Genomic DNA, 22,072 nt, shown 5'->3' with positions numbered 1-22,072 from the left:
ATGAAAGTGGGAAAGAATAGCCATGGATTTCGTAGTGGGTCTTCCGAAGATGTTAGGGAAGTTTGACTCCATCTGGGTTATTATTGATAGGCTAACTAAGTCTGCCCACTTTATTCCAGTGAAGATAACTTACGATGCAGAGAATTTGGCCAAGGTTTACATTCGGGAGGTACTTAGACTCCACGGGGTTCCTATCTCCGTCGTGTCCGATAGGGGTACCACGTTCACATCCAGGTTTTGGAAGTGTTTTGTTACACCTCAAAAAATTTCATGTCGTTGCCTAGTGAATAGGATAACACAGGGTAAGGCATATACAATGTTTCTATAAGTGAGAAAGGTTATTTAACGACTCTAATTAAGATTTCTAAAGACATTGAAGTAAGAGGAGAGAGTTCCTTAAGAAAGGCAAAGCATATGTTGTGGTTTGGAAAAGTTCCGTACAACACCCTACTAATGTTGAGTTAATGATGTCTTAAAGAAGAGTTATAACGCCTATTATATGGTTAATGAAGTTCTAAACAAGTGTTAAGAACGTTCCATAAGGATTGGAGATCAAACGAACGACGGAAAAAATTTCAGGGAAATGGGGTTATACGACCGCTTATACGGTCTGTATAACATTATACGGTCCGTATAAGGGTCCGTATAACACCCAACAGGAGGATGTTTTCCCTGATGGTGAACCACGGACACTTATACGGACCGTACAATGTTATACGAACCGTATAAGTGGTCCGTATAATACCCGACGGGCTGAATAAGTTCAAGTATAAATACATGTTCCCACTCTTATTTTCTCATTCTCTCCACTTCTCCATCTCTCTCTCAATACTTCTAGAGGGTTCTACACATTTCATCTTCAAGAATACAAAGGAAATCAAAGGTTTATATCATAAATCTAAGAGGATTAAGTGCAAGAATCTTATTAGGGTTCATCCAAGACAAGAAATCTTATTGGAAGTGGAACTAGGCTTTTTTCTCAAGTGAAGTGTTTCCACCCAAAGCTCATTCCCACACTATCTAAGATAAGTTTTATGATCATTCTATGTAGTTTAAAGTATTGAGAGGTTGAAAGACTTGGATTGTAGAAGGGGATAGAAAATGGGTCAGGAATATAAGAATAGTGGCATTTTTTAGTAGTAGCTTAGAATGAGTCATGCTTCTTGATATGTTGTGATTATAATTATGTTATAAATGATATTAAGGACATGGGATAAACTTTATATGTGAGTAAATGTAATAGTGTACTATGACCATGGTTATGAATGATTTGAAGTGAAATTGGAAAATATGGATAATGTAGGTGAATAAAGATTATTGCTTATGATGTCATAAATGTTATTATAGACGTTTGGGAGTTGATATATGATATTGAGAAGGTTGTATAAACAAAGAAAATGCTGCCCAATTTTCTCTAGCTTTAGTCAAGTATGCTAAGCTATCGATTATCTAATGTTAGTACAAACTCTATTGAAGGTAGAAACGAGAACATTGGAGGAGAACGTTCAAGCGATAGTGTAGCTAAACGAAAAGGTATGTAAGGCTAGTACCTCCTTTCTAAGGCATGACTCTTATGGCATGAAACCTCCGATTTTTCCATGACTTTCTTACATTCCGAAAAAATTATGAGTTTACGTTCATAAAGAGCGTCACTTGAGATAAAGGCAAAAGATATGTTACGAGCATGATAACAATGACGATGAGTCTAAGCTTAAAGAATCTAAAGCACGATATGATGTTCCATGAAGTTAATGATCCTAAGTATGATTCATTGATGTTGTTCATTGTGTACACCTACCTTATAATGCTAGTTCCTTCAAGGTAAGGTATGATGATTATGATCACTCTATAACGTAATCGGGGGTTCTCGACCTTATGTCACCCCGATATAGTTATAGATTTTCTTTAAGCTCTAATGCATGTTCTATGACAAATGAATGATGATGATGAATTATGATGAGTATATGATGATACGATTCCACCGTGTCTAGATGGCTGGGCATGTCACCGCTAAGGCGGGCTGCATACGATTCCACCGTGCCTAGATGGTCGGGCATGTCACCGCTAAGGCGGGCTGCTTGCGATTACACCGAGCCTAGATGTCCGGGCATGACACCACTAGTGGGCGGCGTACGATGGTTACCCGGACGCGGGTTAACGATAATGGTATATGTGATATGATTAAAATGCACACGCTCTTGAAGGTTAAGCAGCTTATATATATTCATCTCATGTCTTATGATTTCTCTATTATGTTCATTTTATTCATGTCTTACATACTCAGTACAATACTCGTACTGACGTCCTTTTTCTTTGGACATTGTGTTCATGCCCACGGGTAGAAAGGGAGGTGATCCAGATTCGTAGGAGCTATCAACAGACTTTGAGAGCAGTCCATTGTTCGGGAGGTGCCATTGATTATTATTTTTGTGTACATATATTTTAGGCACGACGGGGTCCTGTTCCGTCCATATGTCTAGTACTCAAGCAGAGGCTCGTAGATACGTATGTGTGGGTAGTATGGTCTCACGATTCCCTCATTGTATATATATTGTTTTGATAGCCGAAAGGCTCATGTATATAAAGGTAAATATGCTTGAAAGTAAAAATGGTTTTCCCTATGATTAGAAGCATGAGAATAATGAATGAACGCAAGACGAGTATGATGAGTAGTAGTATGAGTGGTGCTCAATGGTCACCGTCGGGTACCCGTCATGGCTCCTAATCGGGTCGTGACATGTGTTATACCCCGCATTTTCAGAGCATGAGCGTGACACGCGCTTCCTCAAAATTGACAATCATGTTTTTTCCACATAATTTAAACTCCCGTTGATAATGTTGTATTCCGTACTATTGTACGTCGGATTATTCATAAGCTGAGGTGGGGCCCATACGTCGAGATTTTTCTATGATACATGACAAGTTATATGAAGCACATATGTGAAGTTTAACACAACTCAAGAAGGACCCTTGAGCCGAATCAAAGTGGAAGTCCTCCAAACAAATATTTTTAAGTAACGTTTTCCGGTGATCTGAATTCGAGGGGCAAAAACGGTATTATAAGTTTGGAATTTGGAAAAATACCAAGAAATTAGAGTTGTAGATAATTTAGTTAGATTTCCAACCATAGGTCGTGGGTCCACAGGTGACGTCGGGATAAGGAGATATGAACGTTTTAAGGCAGAAAGGTCAGTGGGCTAGGCCCAATCCGAGCCCAACCGGGTTAGGCCCATTACCCATGTTTTTATAAGTGCAAATTTCGGCCTTCCTCCTCATTTTAAGACCAGGAACTCCCAGAAAATTCTGGGGAGAGACAGAAAAAGAGTCTTGGAGAAGAAAAACCAATTTTGATCGAAATCTGAGCCCCGAATCCCAAAGCCCATGAAGGGAAAAGTGTTGTACGCTGCGTTGTCTTCAATTTGAGCTAAAAATCAACCAAGGAGAAGAGTGATAACGTGGTGGCTGCATGCTTAAGGTATTAAAAAGGTTCCTTTTCATTGTTAACGAGTTTATTTAGAGTTTCGACGGATTAGCACGGAGAGAATAGCCTGATAAATTCGTTTGTTGGTGTTGTGAATTATGGAATGAAACTTGAAGAAAATTTTGGATGATAATAAATGTATTTAACTTGTAAAATGTGGAGGATGTTGTTATTAATGTTATTGGTATTAATTTCAGCTTCTTTACGGAAATAAAATTATTAAATAGTTATATCGTAAATTTGGTTGGTTGAGAAATTTAGAAACAGTGCGCGGGCTGTTTTATGGCATACGTCGGTATTGGAAATGATTTTAATACTATTGGTATTGTTGTTGATGTTGTTGGTTGTTGAATTGGAATTTCGGGCTAGGCATATAAACAGGGGAAATGCTGCCCGAATTTCGACAGAATTTAAAAGGGTTTTAATTAAAGTTTCGAGACGAACGTACGACGATGATCCTAATGATATTATGAATGATTCCATATGTAGAGTACGAGGCTACGAATAATTCTTACGCGAGTTGCAAGACGGGAAGTAAGTTGAAAGTCGAGACTCATCTTCCAGGTATGTAAGGTTTACCCTTTCTTTCTTTTGGCATGATCCTTGTGAAACAAACAGACAATGTATATGTATGATTTCAAAGAAACTCCCATTCTTAGAGCCACTAGGATGGCTAATGTTCTTGACTCCCGAAAATTGTTTTGCTACGTCTTGATACGTGTGTGTGGTTCCAAAAGTTCTATTTAATTTGATCCATAGAGATATTCGAAAGGTACTTGATATGATTATTGCATTGAGTTTTCCAAAATAGCTTCTGAAACGTTCGTAGAAGTTTCTGTAGTAAAATGTCCATAACTTTCTTATACTAACTCAGATTGCCTCGAAACGTGTTTGTGATCCTTCAAGTGTCGGCTAGCGTACTTACCCATCGAGTCTTAAAATGGGTTTATGTGTATATAGTTTCTCACTACTCTGCTCGTGCATGCCTCAATATGTCTTTCACTGAGTCCCGGGCCAGGATATGTTATCGTGCGTGTTCCACTGCATTGTTCACCGAGTCCCATGATGGGCCGGGTACGGTATATTGTATATGATGATATGATTATGGCACCGAGTCCCATGATGGGCCGGGTACGGTATATGTATATGATGACATGATTATGGTACCGAGTCCGAAGACGGGCCGGGTACGGTATGATTTTATTCACCGAGTCCCTCACTAGAGGGCCGGGTACGGTATATATATATATATATATATATATATATGCATGTATGATGATATGATAGTATGATGACATGATTTTATCCATCGAGTCCCTGGTACGGTATATATATGCATGATGATATGATAGTATGCTGACATGACTTTGTCCACCAAGTCCCATAATGGGCCGGGTACGGTATATGATAATGGTATGCATGATTTTTATTTTAAAAGGCATATGTATTGATGTTTTAAAAGTCATACTTGTTTCTAGTAAATCTCCATTTTGGTTATGATCCTCTTTACTGTATTTCAAGCTTTACATGCTCAGTACATATTCCGTACTGACCCCCTTTCTTCGGGGGCTGCGTTTCATGCCACGCAGGTACACCCAGATGAGTAGAAGATATTGCTAGAAGATGTTCCAGCGGGATTGGAGAGCTCCATTTCCTTCCGTAGTATTGCCGAGTCAGAGTATATGTGTTATGATTTCTGATTAATGTTAGAGACTTTGCAAACAGAGTCGTGGGTATAGAATGTCAGTATTGTAAACGGCTCCACCAGCCGATGTGTCATTATGTTTCATGTTACAAGTTTCATGTGATGACAGATTTTATTTGACTTGAGCACGATGAAGAGAATGGTTCTGAAAGCCTTACTATGTATTTCATTTTATTTGATTTAAGAGTCCAAAACGATTATGTGTGTAGTAAGAGTTAGCGGGTTCGCTCGGCCCTAAGTAAGGGTCGGGTGCCCATCACACCCTAGCGAGATTAGGGTGTGACAAAGTGGTATCAGAGCAGGTTGTCCTACGGGTTGTCTGCAAAGTCGTGTCCAGTAGAGTCCTGTTTATGGGTGTGAAGCCGGCCACATTTATAAACAGGAGGCTGCAGGGCATCTAGGATTGTTGACCTTCTTTTTGTCTTAGATCGTGCGATAGAGCCTAGTCATAGGAAAATGCGATTCCTTATACTAACTTTTGATTTCAGCAGAAGCATAGTATCGACGGAAGAAGGTGAGTGGCGATATGGGAAGTCACGGAGGTAAGTTTTGATATTTTTCATTCTTTTACCTGAAATTGGGAGTTCTGGGTGGCTGAAATGTGCCGTATACATATGTATGCCCTGTGAGACATTGTTGGTATTTGCTGCGTGCAGATTCTAAATAGTAAGAATTGTAAAGGAGATTCTGCCAGAATTGTACAAAATCAGGTCATTTAGTTAGGTACGCCTAACAGAAGGAAGCGTGGAAAGGAAATATTGTAATTAGACAATAAGTGAGGTGCGTTGTTCTAGAGGAGTTATGGATTTGGCATGGCATGAAGAGTAATTGCGAGAAAGACAATTAGCAGCCCGAAGGATTAAGATGGACAACATTCGAGGTTTAGTAGGAGCAAGGTCTGTTGGAGGATTTAGAGAAAGTCGGCAATCAGTTTTGCTATAGATTATTATATAAGAATGGTGAGTGGGAATCCGAACAGGCTGATACCCGAGTATTCATAAGTAACGGCGACGAAGGTGTGTTCACTACCATCAGGAATCTAGGAATCTAGGACGAAAGGTAGTCATACACATAAGTGAAAGGTGAATATTGAGGATTGAAAAGGGTAAAATAGTAATTGTAAAGGGAAGGACGTGTTACGAGAATGTCTTGGAATCTGTAAGACTTCGACTTGCTCCAGATCATGTAATGAAGGTCATGCAATGAGGTGGGTGCGATTATACCAGCACTAATGCACCGGATTTCATCGGAGTTTCAAGGTTAAGCGTGCTGGGGTGAGAGAAATCATAGGATGGGTGACCCCCTGGGAAGTGCACTAAAAGTTCTGCAAAAGCAGACATAAAAGAAAAATGAGAAGCTAGAGTAGCCTAAGGGAAATCAGAGTATACGGAATGGCTGGAAACCTTAAGAGGTCGCATAGGACGAGGTAGACTAGACCGGTGAAGAGAAAGAAGGTGCACCACGACTCTAGAACTAGGATGAGGTTGAATAGCATTTTGAAATATTTTGTAAGCGAGGTGGTAGTAAATATATATATATATATGTATGCATATGGTATCCTATTTATGACTATATCGATGGCATGTGTATCCCAGCAACCGGTGTTATAGTATGGAAGGCATCAATAGAGTAAGGGTACCGAAGTTCAAGTGACAACAAAAATAAACGGTACAAGTGTTACAAGGTAAGCAAATGCTATTTTCACTACAGGTTAAGATTGGAAAGTTCTAATACAACGATATTTGGAAAAGAAAGAGAGTGAGTAAATAGAAGGCAAGGAGATCAAAATGTCGGAAAAAGTGAAAAGTAAGAAACATGATTGAGCAAAGCCTCCAAAAGAAACGACGGGCAAAGCACGAGACTATTTGGGTAAAAATTCGAAGGTAGGCATATGAAGGGGATAGAGTATGGTAATATGGAACAAAAGAGGAATATGAAGTAAGAGAAGGAATGATTAAGCCTTGCGTCGATGTTAGGAGATTTCGGCCCTTGAAAGGTATATAAAGGGATAAATGTGCGGCCACATTAATGTGGTTGCCTCAGACATGGAGGAGCTTTACTGAAAGAATGACTTAAGAATAGGACGGATTTGCGCATCTAAAGGAATATTTCACGAACTTCAGAGTCGATGTTACAAATAACAAGAGAAGAAACGTACTCGAGGAGGAATAGACCCAAGGAAGGTTAAGGATGAAAGTAGGAAAGGTATACTAATGGGTTGGTCGAAGGAAGAGGAGAGCATTTAGGAGTGGAGTAACTGGAAATCTCTAACCATGGGTGTAAGAAGGATACTTTAACTAAATGACGGTAGGAGACCGATTACTCATCAAGGAAAGAACGAGGATGGTGAGTTGACACAATTGATTAGAAAATTAGTGATATGAGGCAAGAACTTCTGTAAAGACTGAGAGGTTCGATTATAAAGGAAATAGAATGAAATGTAAGAAATGTGCGTGGAGGAGAAGACAAACTTGGTCGTGGCATCAAAAAGATAAATAAAGGATTGATTGGGATGGATAACTAAAAGGGAAATGCGACGAGTCTATTAGTAAAACGAAGTAACAGCGTGACGGGGACAGGGGCATAGAATACTAAGGTTTGTAATGAATGTGAATAACTTGGTAAGATAACTTATGTGGTAAGTGTAATAGGGTCAATTAGAAAGAGTTACCGGTTAGGTAAGCTTACTCCACGAGCTTTATTCTGTTTTATAAGCAGTGTTACGAATGAGATCAAGAAATGGTACTCTATAGAGTTGATTATGATTGGGATATAATGAGAACGTAGCAAGAACTACAATACAAAGTAAGTAAAGTACAGCGAGGAAACGACTTAAGAGGTTTTGCAATGTCAGGACTGATAGCAAGCATGATGAAAGAGGATGTCAACTCAAAAAAAGAAGAAGGTGAAATTGGACTAAATTCAGGAATATTACGAAACAGACATGGGAAAGGAGGCATGACAAGATAATAAAGGTTTAGAAGAATCAAGGAAATAAGTTTTGTCAAGCAATACGTTGTGTCCCGGGCTATGATTCGAATCGCTCGTACCGGAAAAATTTTGTTACAAATAAATATGTAGCAGGCATACTCCAAAAAGGTAACTGAGGAAGTGAGAAACGCCTACGAGTAACCAAGGATAAGTATCAGGACAGACGGGATTACTAAAGAAAAATCACGACGTTGGAAGGAATGAGAGTTTTAAAAGAGGAATATTTATAGGAATCTCAATGCTTGTTAAAAGGAAAAAAAAAGCAATATGCCTATGGATAGCACGACAACAGTACTACCTGAGATTTGGAAAACACCTCCTGCATCATAAAATCATAGGTCACCGTTTATGTATCAAATCGTGGGAGTATATGTCACAGGACCACATAAATGATCGTCCTGACGAAATGACTAGTAAAATAGTGTGGAAACGACAATAAATATTTAAAGAAGAACGGAATCTCGTTAAATCTCTATTAGCCTTCTACTTATGAGTTATTTTGTAATGACGTTCAGATCAGAGGAGAAGAGGTTGGAGGAAAGATTCATACAAGGATTTGAAAATATTTTGAATAGTGGAATAGTATGTTGTAAGTATACTCTTGTGTCCTGAGGGATAACAATGATGATGAGAAAATATTATATACAAGAGTATAAGAAATGGTGTTGAGGATCGTTGTATGGGTCGAATTGAGTCTCATTTGACTATAAATCCCTTAGCTACGATATTTTCGACGCATTGGATGAGTAACCTGAGGTAAGGTAGTTAATGAGAATGATCCGTCATTAGTAAGGAAGTGCTATTGCAAGCCATCTGGGCGCTACCATCGGCGGAATTATGATGACATTGTAAGGAATTAAGAAGTACGACAAAAGTATTAAAAAGAAGATGAAATGATATGAATATAAAGTATCACTGGAGAAGCAATATGATGGATCTTATTGGAAAAGGGACAAATGGAGGATACAGACAAAAGCAAGAATGAAAAGATCTGAATTCGCCGCATGATTCAAGAATCTTGGTTATTTTTCGACAAACTTCTGAATTCACCCCTAAGTTATTAGCCAAAATAAGGATTAGAAACTTTAAGAATAAACTGAAGGAAATAAATCATAAAGAAGATGTTTGAAATGTTTTCGACATAAGTGCAAAAATTACCGTTAGCTAGCCAGGTGTCGGGAGTCTGATTGAAGGGAAGAGAAATTAAGCGGGACACTTCAGTGTTAATGTTATATCCCACATTTTATACATACGGATAATTCAAGACGATTGCGGGAAGTTAAGAGCAGGGTTATATCTATGATCTTGTTAAGCACATAAGTTGTTTGTGAGAGTTATGGATGCGGAAATATTGAGAAAGGCCAAGGGTAAAATTGGAAATTTGGAAAATGGTTTCATGAATTACAAAAAATTTAGCCACAAGTAAGTGGGCTTGGAAAATTTAAAAAAAAAAAAAGAGAAAGGGAAAAGGCCCAAGTGAAAGTGGCCGGCCATAGGGGGGCCTTGGGCCAAGCCCATGTGTAAAATTAATCCAAGTATTAAAAGAAGAGGGCCACTAATATTTCATGACATTTCAAGAAGTTTCAAGAAAAAGAAAATTGAGAGCTAGAGGGACAAGGCCATTCGGCCAGGAGGAGAAAGAGAAAAAAAAAATTGAAGTTCTTCAATCTTGAACCAAAAAAATTATTTCCCCTAGTATTCCTACTAATTCAAAGGTCCTCTTCAACGTGGCATAATTGTTAGAGAAAGAAAAACACCAATTCTTGCAAGGGGCAACTTAGGTCAAGAAAGAAGATAATTGGAAAAAGGTAAGAATCAACCTTCCTTTCTATGTTATAGATGCTTGTGAATGTTGTAGTGTGTAGAAATAAGTGAATTCATGAAAATATGGAGTTGTGCATGGTGGCTGTGTGTATATGTGTGTATGGCCGTGGGTATGTGTGTGTGGAGAATGGTGATTCAATTATTCTATTTAGTGCTTTAGTTGTTGTTGTTATGTATTCCATGTTAGTAATGAAAGTTTGATAGTTTTAGTTGAAGTTCCAAGCGTTGGAGAGTAGTTATTGTTACACCTCGTAAATTTCTCCGTACTTGTATGATGAGTGGAATGATGAAAAGTTTGAGTGTATGATGTTTTGTTTGGTCGGGAATGGCTAATTATGAATATGTGGAGATAAGAAAGTCGCGGAAAATTTTCAGTCCAGTGGTCGTATATGGCACTATACGGCCCGTAAAGTGATTTACGGACCGTATAGTGCAATCGTCCTTCAGCTTGCCAAAAATCTCAAGTTCTGCCAAGTGTTGAATATAGTTAAATACGACCCAGTTTACGGCTCGTAAACTGGTTTACGGTCCGTAAACCAGGTCGTAAACTGCCATGTTCCTCAGCCAAAACTTTCTGTTTTTGAAATGATTAAATACGGCCATGGAGGACGGACCGTAAATTGAAATACGGTCCGTATATGGTGGTTTACGACCACTGTTCATCCCGACAAGAATTCATTAAAGATCAGATTTTGTGATTTTTAAAGGGGACTTAAGCTCATTTCATTTCATTTTTCATCAAGACAACTCAAGAGACTTCTAGAAATCTCCAAATATTTCCTCCACAAGAATTCAAGGGAATCAAAGGGGATATCAAGACCAACAACACTAATTTCATGGAATCAAGTGTAAGAACACAATAAAGGATCATCTAAGTGAAGAAATTTCAAAGAAGGTGGGACTAGGGTTTTGGCTAATGGAAGTATTTCAACTTAAGGATTGTTCAACCATCATCCAAGGTAAGTTTCATGATTTTTCCATGTTGTTTGAAGTATTGGAAAGCTTAGACACTTGAAATGTAGAAGAACATATAAATGGGTCATTATTGAGTGAATAGTGACATAAATGAATGATAGTGGAATTGAACTATGAATATTGAAGTGTTGTGAGTACAAATACGTTATAAATGATGTTTATATCATGAAACAAGTATTAAATGCATGAAAACGCAAGGATGAGCTAGAAGTAGAAATAAGGGAAAATTGGAGGAAAATGGTGGATTTTGCCAAATGTACGTAAACGACGATTGTCAATTGTGGTATTGTAAGTAATATTATGAATGTTGGGAGTTAATATAAAACATGAGAAAAGTAGTATGAGCGAAGGAAGCATTGTCCGACTTTTCCTAGAATTAGCGATGCGTTCTTGTAGTTAGTTTACTAATGTTGATACGAATTCTCTTATGAAGGTAACGACTGATATCGACGGAGAACATGTGAGCGATATCTTAGCTAAACGACCAAGGTATGTGAGGATAGTCCTTCTTTCTAATGGCATGAATCTTTTAGCTTGAATCCCTATTCCTTTCATGAGTTCTTACATTCTAAGAAGTTAAAAGCTTATACCTATGAATGTCTATATGAGATAAGTTATACGATATGATGACACTAGAATGATGATGATGTTATTCCTTGCCTACACTCACCTTATGTACTAGTCCTTTCAAGGTGAGGCAGAATGTCCATAATGGTTCCATAATGTAACCGGGGGATCACGACCTTACGTCGCCCCGATAGAGTAAAGTTGATCATGAGTCTTATATACGCATTATGATAAGATAAGTATTTTATGATAAGCATATTACTATGAGTATTTACATTAAGCATGTCATGATTGCATTCACACCGGGCCTAGTTAGCCGGGCAGACACCGCTTCGGCGGGTGGCGATTCGGATACACCACGACCTACGGGCGTGGGCAGACACCACTAGTGGGCGGCATGAGATGGTACCCCGGACGCGGGAGGCCTGGACGCGGGCTAATATTATTGATTATTACACCGTTCCGACATGGACGGGCAGCTTGCATATGATGCATACATGTTATGATGATGAGTATGAGTAAGATAGCATGCATTACTTCATTTATGATTATCAGTCAGATGTCTCATGTTGATGTTATCACCATATTATTGATGTCTCCTTTCATTATGTATGCCTCTCATACTCGGTACAATATTCGTACTGACGTCCTTTCTTCGGACGCTATGTTCATGCCCACAGGTAGACAGGGAGGAGAGCTTGGCCCAGGTCCTCAGTAGCTGTCAGCTGATAGATAGCACTCCATTGTTCGGAGGTGCTTATGGCTATTCTTTTGATGTACATTCATATATGCATATTTTGGGCATGACGGAGTCTTGTTCCGTCTATGTATTCATTATGTTAGTAGAGGCTCGTAGATACGCAGTGTGGGTTAGATGGTCTCACAAGATGTTTTCATATGTATGTATGTTATTTGGATGGCCAAGAGGCAAATGTATATATAAAGTATTTATGTTTTGATTAAATATGATTTTCCTACAATTGGTATGTAAAATTGATAAAAGAGTATTAAATGAGCAAGACAAGTAGTAGAGTGAGCGGTGCTCGGTAATTGCTCCGGGTACCCGTCGCGGCCCCTAGTCGGGTCGTGACAGAAGTGGTCTCAGAGCTGTTCGTCCTAGGAAGTGTCTACGAGCCGTGTCTAGTAGAGTCTTGTTTATGGTGTGTTGCACACCACGCTAATAAACAAGAGGCTACCGGGCATTTAGTAAAATGACCATCCTTCTTCTCATGAAATCATGCGATAGAGCCATGCCTAGGATTATGTTCTTCCTAAAAGTGTGTTATGGTTTCAGAAAAATGCCGCCGAAAGGAAAAGCTACAGCTGCCCAGAAAGGCAAAGCTACGACGAAGAAGCGGGCAGAAAGGGAGCCTCCGGCGGAGGTAGAGGAAAGTGAATCGCAAAGTGAGGTCGCGCCCAATGTAGAAGAGCAGGGAGGAGCCTCACCTCCGATTCCTCCACCGGGTGCTTCAGGTCAACAGGTGTCCGAGGCCATACATTTATTGACACAGTTGGTTGCCGCTCAGGCACAATGACAGAATGTGGGCCCAAGTGATCGTTCGGCTAGTACAGGAGCCCGTGATTTCCTTACTCTAAACCCTCCAGAATTTTTCGGGTCGAAGCCGGATGAGCACCCACAAGGTTTTATCGATGAGATATTGTGGACGCTGAAACTTATGCATGCTTCTGAGACCGAATCGGTAGAGTTGGCCTCTTATAGACTCCGCGATGTGGTGGTGCTATGGTACAAAAATTGGATAATATCAAGAGGAGAGAATGCATCACCTCCTGTTTGGCAAGAATTTGTGGATGCTTTTGTTCGTCATTACTTGCCACCTGAAGTCCGCCGAGCTAGAGCGGACAGGTTCTTGAATTTGAAACAGGGAAGCATGAGTGCCCGAGAGTATAGTATGCAATTCAACTCATTGGCCCGGTATGCTCCGACTATGGTGGCTGACATGGGAGACCGAGTCTATAGATTTGTGAGTGGTTTAGGACCACACTTGTTTAGAGATTGTCTGACAGCCTCTTTGCAAGATGGGATGGATATTTCCCGGATACAGGCCCATGCTCAGAACCTCGAGGAACGACAACGACAACAGAGAAGTGATCGTGAGGGTGACAGAAGACAAGGTAAGAGGGATAGATCTATGGGGGAGAGCAGTGAGTACCGAGGGGGACCGAGACAGAAGCATTCCAGGAACTCAGGTCAGTCAGCGACCAGTGCACCTCCCAGATTCTCGGATAGGAGATTTGACCGTTCTTTTCAGTCAGGTTAGGGGCAGAGTTCAAGGGCCTCAGATTCGCAGTCTAGGGGAAACATTAGACAGAGGAGACCTCCAGTACCGCGGTGTAGCCAGTGCGGTAAATTGCATTCCGGACAATTTCATCTGGGTTCGGATGCTTGCTACGCCTGCGGACAGGTTGGTCATATGATGAGAGATTGCCCTTCAGCGAGAGATAGAGCGGGGACTCAGCCCACAGGTTCAGCAGCGGGTTCTTCGTCAGCTCGCCCGACAGCACAGACTCGTCAGACTACAGCAGGCAGTGGCAGAGGTAGAGGGGGAACATCCACTTCAGGTGCTGTTCAGCCCCGTGTATATGCCTTAGCTGGGCGACAGGATCTTGAGTCTTCCCCAGACGTCGTCACATGTACGCTGACTTTATTTTCCCGTGACGTATATGCTCTGATTGATCCTGGTTCTACCTTCTCATATATTACTCTGTATATCGCTGATTGTGTTGGGGTGAGACCGGAGCCGATTAAACCTTTCGAGGTATTTACTCCGGTTGGTGATCCCGTAATAGCGAGACAAGTATATAAGGACTGTGAAGTCATTATATGTGATCGCCAGACGACAGCGGATTTGATTGAACTTGAGATGATATATTTCGATGTAATTATGGGTATGGATTGGTTGGCATCGTGTTATGCTAATGTTTGCTGCCGGACCAAGGTAGTTCGATTACAATTTCCGGGAGAGCCCCTACTTGAGTGGAAGGGTAATACAGTTTCCCCAAAGGGTAGGTTTATTTCCTACCTTAAGGCGAGAAAGATGATAGACAAAGGTTATATTTGTCATCTAGTTCGGGTTCATGACACGGAAACGGAAGTGCCAACTTTCTAGTCTGTCCCGGTAGTGAATGAATTCCCATATGTGTTTCCCGACGAGTTACCAGGCCTTCCTCCAGAAAGGGAAATCGACTCTGCTATTGATGTATTACCAAACACCGAGTCTATCTCTATTCCTCCTTATCGAATGGCTCCAGCAGAACTGAAAGAGCTAAAAGCACAGCTAAAAGATTTACTTGAGAAGGGGTTTATCAGGCCTAGTTCTTCGCCGTGGGGAGCACCAGTCCTGTTCGTTAAGAATAAAGACGGATCTCTACGAATGTGCATCGACTACAGGCAGTTGAACAAGGTGACAATAAAGAATAAATACCCTCTTCCCAGAATCGACGATTTGTTTGATCAATTACAGGGCGCTAAATGGTTCTCCAAGATATATCTGAGATCGGGTTATCATCAGGTGAGAATTAGGGAAGCAGATATTCCCAAGACTGCCTTCAGGACAAGATACGGTCACTACGAGTTTCGAGTAATGTCGTTCGGGTTGACGAATGCCCCTGCAGTGTTCATGAATTTAATGCATAATGTGTTTAGGCCGTTCTTGGATCTCTTTGTGATAGTGTTCATCGACGATATCCTGGTATATTCCCGCACAGAATCAGAACATGCAGATCATCTAAGGATTGTTCTTGGTGTTCTTCGATATCGAGAATTGTACGCAAAGTTTTCAAAGTGCGAGTTTTGGCTTAATTCTGTTGCATTCTTGGGTCATGTTATTTCAGATGATGGTATCCGAGTCGACACTCAGAAAATAGAAGCTGTGAAGACTTGGCCAAGGCCTACGACACCCACGGAAGTTCGTAGTTTCCTTGGGTTAGCAAGATACTATAGATGATTTGTAGAGGGCTTCTCATCTATTTCAGCCCCATTGACAAAGTTAACCCAGAAGTCGGCTAAATTCTAGTGGAGTGATGCCTGTGAGCGTAGCTTCCAAGAGTTTAAATACAGGTTGACCTCAGCGCCAGTGCTAACACTTCCAGAAGGATCAGATGGCTATGTAGTATATTGTGACGCCTCCGGTGTGGGATTAGCATGTGTATTGATGCAGAATGGGAAATTATTGCATATGCTTCGAGACAGTTGCGAAAACATGAATAGAATTATCCCACTCATGATCTTGAGCTAGCTGCGGTCATTCATGCATTGAAAATGTGGAGACACTACTTTTCAAACAGAAGGAGTTGAACCTGCGGCAAAGGCGATGGTTAGAATTACTGAAGGATTACGATGTGAACATTCTATATCATCCAGGGAAGGCGAATGTAGTAGCAGATGCACTTAGCCGCCGATCGATGGGTAGTTTATGTGGAGTTCCTTCGGAAAAGCGAGAAATGGTTCGTGAGGTCCATCAGTTAGCAAGTCTCGGCGTACGGCCGATTGATTCAGGAGATGCAAGTATTAACATCAATGAACCCACAGTTTCATCATTAAATCTAGAAGTGAAGGAACGGCAATATGAAGATCCTCAGTATTAGCATCAATGAACCTACAGTCTTATTTGATGTGATCCATAACGATGTCCGAAGGGTTCTTGATATGATTATTGCGTCGGTTTTCCAAAAATGGCTTCTGAAACGCTTATAGAGCGCTCTGTACTTCAAACGTTCGTAACTTCCTCATACTAAGTCGGATTGACCAGAAACGTGTTTCTGGGCCTTCAGGTGTCGGTAAGTATACATATCCATTGAGTCTTGATTTTTATGCATTTAGTTTCGCACTACTCTGCTCGTGCATGTGTTATGATCTCTTTCGCCGAGTCCCGGGCCGGTGTGTATCGTGCGTATGGCTCGCCGGGTCCCCCGCTTGAGGGTCGGGTGCTATTTATGTATTTCGAAGTTAGATGTGTTATGGTGTTATGGTGTGTTTATGGTTCGTCGAACCACATATGATATGATACTATGATATGATATTATGATGTGTATCGGAGATTACGGAGCAAAACTTCCGGAGTTAGATGTGTGTGGCGCCGAAGGCAGGGCGGTGCCACGTTTCCCCGGGTCCCGTAAGGGACCGGACACCGTTCTTTGCATGCATGGTCTGTGTTTCCAGTAAGTTGTTTGATTACTTTACATTTCGTGCTTACTTTCTGTATTTATCTCCTGCACTATTTATTTCGCTTGTGATTCTGTTCATATTATTCCATGCCTTGCATACTCAGTACATATTTCGTTCTGACCCCCCTTTTCTTCGGGGGCTGCGTTTCATGCCCGTAGGTACAGACGCTCATTTTGCTGATCCGCCCGCTTAGGACGTCTACTCAGCTGTCTTGGAGTGCTCCCTTGTCCGGAGCCCACATTTTGGTATAGACTCTTCCGTTGTATATCTTTGTATATATTCAGGGGTACGGCGGGGCCCTGTCCCGTCATATGATTTTGTTATGTTCGTTAGAGGCCTGTAGACACATTTGTGGGTCATGGGTCGTGTTTGTTTGGTTTTGTCTGTGATCTGTGCCTTAAGCGGCCCTGTTCGCTATTATGGCCGAAATGGCCCATATGTTTGTGTATGTATGTACATTCGGGCGATGTGTATTCCGCCTGCCTACGGGCTTTCGTATGATATTTCTGCTACATGTGGCCGCTTAAGACGATGCCTGTTCTCAGTATCTGTGTAAATTAACGTATGCTTAAATATGAATAAGTCTTTGATATGTCGGTTTGGTAAGTGAGTCTGTATCGGTGTCCAGTTGGGCACCAGTCACGGTCCACGGGGTTGGGTCGTGACAAAAGTGGTATCAGAGCGGTTTGTCCTCGGGATGTCTGCAGGCCGTGTCTAGTAGAGTCTTGTTTATCGGTGTGTGGAGCACCACATCTGTAAACAGGAGGCTAGAGGACATTTAGGATGTTACCCTTCCTTCGATCTTAGATCGTGCGATAGAGCTGTATTATTAGGATGGTTCCTTTCTAACGAATTGTTACGTTTTCAGTGATGCCTCCGAGAAAGGCAACAGCCGCCCAGAAGGGCAAGTCAGTGGTAGTTAGAGAGACCAGCGAGGCCCAGAAAGTTACCAGGGCCCGTACCCCGCCTGTACTTGATGATGTGCCCCCGTCATCCGGTTCTGTTACACCGCCATTACCAGAGGAGATTGGAGCAGCAGCAGCCGCTGATCAGGGGGCGGCTCCACCGCTAGCTCCTAGGGTTCCAGTACCTGAGCCTCCAGCTCCACAACCAGGGGCGGAGGATAGGGCCATAAGAGAGGCGGTCCAGCTGCTGACCAGATTGGTGGCGGAGCAGGGGCACAGGCACGGATTAGGAGGTGATCAGGCGCACAGACATGATAGTTCGAGGGCTCGTGAGTTCTTGACGTGTAATCCTCCAGCGTTCTTCGGGACAAAACCCGAAGAGGATCCCCAGGAGTTTATCAGACAGATGCAGCGCACGTTACGGTTGATTAAGGCTTCTGCGACTAAGTCCGTCGAGTTTGCTTCAAACCGGTTGCACGAGGTAGAGGCTAACTGGTATGAGTCCTGGGAGTTGTCCAGGGGTGACGGCGCTCCCCCAGCAGTGTGGGACGAGTTTACTCAGGCCTTTCTTGGCCACTTTCTGCCTCCGGATCTGCGGCGCGCTAGGGTTGACAGGTTTTTACAGTTGAGGCAGGAGGGTAGGAGCGTCCGAGAGTATAGCCTAGAGTTTGACTCACTGGCTAGATATGCACCCGCTATAGTAGCTGATATGGCTGACAGGGTGCACCGGTATGTGATGGGGCTAGATCATTATTTGGTTGATAGCTGCCTGGCGATGGCTTCCCAGCCAGGGATGGATATCGCACGGGTACAGGCATACGCCCAGGGTATGGAGGACCGACGTAGCAAGCGTCAGCCCGATAGGGATCCTGACAGGAAACAGTCCAAGAGGGCCAGATCAGCTGGGTATTCTGAGGAGTTTCGGAGTAGGCCGTCTCAGCAGCAGGGTAGTAGGTATTCTTCCCAGCCAACACGGAGAACACCCCCACAGTTCTCGGGCCGGAGACCGGATTATGCAGGGTATTCACGGGCAGGCCAGAGCTCCAGGGTTTCAGGCTCACAGGCGAGCAGAGGTCCCGGTCAGACGAGGCCACCTATACCTCGGTGCTCCCACTGTGGGAAGCCCCACCCGGGGGAGTGTTATCGTGCTACAGGTGCCTGCATGAAAGGGGAATACAAGAATGTAAACAACGAAGACTAAAGAGGCGATAAAAGCGATAAAGTGTAAAGAGTTAGTGGACAAACGAATAATAAGAAAAAGGGATGACCTTGAGTTCAGGCGTAAACTTTGGCCACAAAGGAAGAAGAATAGATTGCATAATTCAGATAAGTTGAGTTTTAACGAGCAAGTAAGAATGCAAGTAAGTAAAGTAGATATAGACAAATATAGGTAAAAACATCGATATCTACCTCGGAGCGAACTCTACCTCAACATTCGAGGACGAATGTTTTTAAAGGGGGGGGGAGGATGTTATACCCCACATTTTCAGAGCATGAGTGTGACACGCGCTTCCTCAAAATTGACAATCATGTTGTTGCCACATAATTTAAACTCACGTTGATAATGTTGTATTCCGTACTTTTGTACGTCGGATTATTCATAAGCTGAGGTGGGGCCCACATGTCGAGATTTTTTTAGGACACATGACAAGTTATATGAAGCACATATGTGAAGTTGAACACAACTCAAGAAGGACCCTTGAGCCGAATCAAAGTGGAAGTCCTCCAAACAAATATTTTTAAGTAACGTTTTCCGGTGATCTGAATTCGAGGGGAAAAAACGGTATTATAAGTTTGGAATTTGGAAAAATACCAAGAAATAGGAGTTGTAGATAATTTAACTATATTTCCAACCATAGGTCGTGGGTCCACAGGTGATGTCGGGATAAGGAGATATGGACGTTTTAAGGCAGAAAGGTCAATGGGCTAGGCACAATCCGAGCCCAATCGGGTTAGGCCCATTACCATGTCTTTATAAGTGCAAATTTCGGCCTTCCTCCTCATTTTAAGACCAGGAACGCCCAGAAAATTCTGGGGAGAGAGAGAAAAAGAGTCTTGGAGAAGAACAACCAATTTTGATCGAAATCTGAGCCTCGAATCCCAAAGCCCATGAAGGGATAAGTGTTGTACGCTGCGTTGTCTTCAATTTGAGCTAAAAATCAACCAAGGAGAAGAGTGATAACGTATTGGCTGCATGCTTAAGGTATGAAAAAGGTTCCTTTTCATTGTTAACGAGTTTATTTAGAGTTACGACGGATTAGCACGGAGAGAATAGCCTGATAAATTCGTTTGTTGGTGTTGTGAATTATGGAATGAAACTTGAAGAACATTTTGGATGATAATAAATGTATTTAACTTGTAAAATGTGGAGGATGTTGTTATTAATGTTATTGGTATTAATTTCAGCTTCTTTACGGAAATAAAATTATTAAATAGTTATATCGCAAATTTGGTTGGTTGAGAAATTTAGAAACTGTGCGCGGGCTGTTTTATGGCATACGTCGATATTGGAAATGATGTTAATACTATTGGTATTGTTGTTGATGTTGTTGTTTGTTGAATTGGAATTTCGGGCTAGGCATATAAACAGGGGAAATGCTGCCCGAATTTCGACAGAATTTAAAAGGGTTTTAATTAAAGTTTCGAGACGAACGTACGACGATGATCCTAATGATATTATGAATGATTCCATATGTAGAGTACGAGGCTACGAATAATTCTTACGCGAGTTGCAAGACGGGAAGTAACTTGAAAGTCAAGAATCATCTTCCAGGTATGTAAGGTTTACCCTTTCTTTCTTTTGGCATGATCCTTGTGAAACAAACAGACAATGTATATGTATGATTTCAAAGAAACTCCCATTCTTAGAGCCACTAGGATGGCTAATGTTCTTGACTCCCGAAAATTGTTTTGCTACGTCTTGATACGTGTGTGTGGTTCCAAAAGTTCTATTTGATTTGATCCATAGCGATATTCGAAAAGTACTTGTTATGATTGTTGCATTGATTTTTCCAAAATAGCTTCTGAAACGTTCGTAGAAGTTTCTGTAGTAAAATGTCCATAACTTTCTTATACTATCTCAGATTGCCTCGAAACGTGTTTGTGATCCTTCAAGTGTCGGCTAGCGTACTTACCCATCGAGTCTTAAAATGGGTTTGTGCATATAGTTTCTCACTACTCTGCTCGTGCATGCCTCAATATGTCTTTCACTGAGTCCCGGGCCAGGATATGTTATCGTACGTGTTCCACTGCATTGTTCACCGAGTCCCATGATGGGCCGGGTACGGTATATGTATATGATGATATGATTATGGCACCGAGTCCCATGATGGGCCGGGTACGGTATATGTATATGATGACATGATTATAGCACCGAGTCCCAAGACGGGCCGGGTACGGTATGATTTTATTCACCGAGTCCCTCACTAGAGGGCCGGGTACGGTATATATATATATATATATATATATATATATATATATATATATATATGCATGTATGATGATATAATAGTATGATGACATGATTTTATCCACCGAGTCCCTCACTAGAGGGCCGGGTACGGTATATATATGCATGATGATATGATAGTATGCTGACATGATGACATGACTTTGTCCACCAAGTCCCATAATGGGCCGGGTACGGTATATGATATTGGTATGCATGATTTTCATTTTAAAAGGCATATGTATTGATATTTTAAAAGTCATACTTGTTTCTAGTAAATCTCCATTTTGGTTATGATCCTCTTTACGGTATTTCAAGCTTTACATGCTCAGTACATATTCCGTACTGACCCCCTTTCTTCGGGGGCTGCGTTTCATGCCACGCAGGTACACCCAGATGAGTAGAAGATATTGCTAGAAGATGTTCCAGCGGGATTGGCGAGCTCCATTTCCTTCCGGAGTTTTGCCGAGTCATAGTATATGTGTTATGATTTTTGATTAATGTTAGAGACTTTGCAGACAGAGTCGTGGGTATAGAATGTCAGTATTGTAAACGGATCCACCAGCCGATGTGTCATTATGTTTCATGTTACAAGTTTCATGTGATGATAGATTTTATTTGACTTGAGCACGATGAAGAGAATGGTTCTGAAAGCCTTACTATGTATTTCATTTTATTTGATTTAAGAGTCCAAAACGATTATGTGTGTAGTAAGAGTAGCGGGTTCGCTCGACCCTAAGTAAGGGTCGGGTGCCCATCACACCCTAGCGAGATTAGGGTGTGACATTGCATTAGGAGTTGGGTATGAGGTTAGATCTTAGCACCGCTTTCCATCGTCAGACTGACGGGCAGTCTGAGCGGACTATTCAGGTTCTGGAGGATATGCTGCGTGCGTGCGTGATAGATTTTGGTGGGCATTGGGATCAGTTCTTTCCCTTAGCCAAAGTTGCCTACAATAATAGCTATCACTAGAGTATTGATATGGCTCCGT

Source organism: Lycium barbarum, chromosome 7 (assembly GCF_019175385.1).
Source record: "Lycium barbarum isolate Lr01 chromosome 7, ASM1917538v2, whole genome shotgun sequence".
Classification (NCBI taxonomy): Eukaryota; Viridiplantae; Streptophyta; class Magnoliopsida; order Solanales; family Solanaceae; genus Lycium; species Lycium barbarum.
The sequence above is the reverse complement of the archived record's forward strand: the minus strand, read 5'-3'. Positions refer to the sequence as shown.